Here is a 655-nt window from a genome sequence, read left to right on the forward strand (position 1 = left end):
GCCCGCAATACCTGCCACTGCCACATTCGAGTTGAAGGGGCACATATTGACTGCACTGAAGGATATCCCATTTTTTGGGAAAGATCATGAGGATGCTTTTAAGCATCTAGATGAAGTCAACGACATTGCAGATTACTTCAATGTCCCAAATGTCAACAGAAACACAGTCTTGCTTAGGATGCTTGCCATCACTTTCAAAGGAGCTGCTAAGGAATGGTTAAAAGCACTTCCACCGGGTACAATTACGACTTGGGCTCAAATGCGTGAGCAATTCCTGGACCAGTTTTGCCCGCCATCCAAGATAGCCAAACTCAAGAAGGAAATAGCCAACTTTGAGCAACAACCGGGGGAGTCATTATACGAAGCATGGGAGCGGTACAAGGGCTTGCTCAGAAATTGCCCTCAGTATGATCTAAATGTGCAACAGGAGATGTCAATCTTCTATGACGGGGTCAACGTTATGACAAGACAACTCCTTGACTCTCAAGGACCTTTGACAAAGAAAAATCCAAGGGAGGTCAAGGAGCTGATTGAAGAATTCGCAAAGCACTCTCGTGAATACCACAACCCTAGGCAAGATGGAATAAAAGGTGGTGGAGGGGCCCAAACTGAAGAAATAGCAGCTGTAATGGCCATGCAGAATAATTTGGATCGA

The 655-nt window shown here is 45.5% G+C and overlaps 1 non-coding gene across 1 annotated transcript; it reads right to left on the minus strand.

Annotated features, from left to right (window-relative positions):
- Positions 1 to 307: 307 nt before the first annotated feature.
- Positions 308 to 414, minus strand: LOC145071909 (small nucleolar RNA R71). The gene has a single exon (XR_013690871.1). It is a non-coding gene; the product is annotated as a small nucleolar RNA R71 (small nucleolar RNA).
- Between the last annotated feature and the right edge of the window lie 241 nt (positions 415 to 655).

The sequence above is a fragment of the Lactuca serriola genome, chromosome 8, assembly GCF_051521515.1.
Source record: "Lactuca serriola cultivar US96UC23 chromosome 8, Lser_US96UC23_V15, whole genome shotgun sequence".
In the NCBI taxonomy this organism is placed as follows: Eukaryota; Viridiplantae; Streptophyta; class Magnoliopsida; order Asterales; family Asteraceae; genus Lactuca; species Lactuca serriola.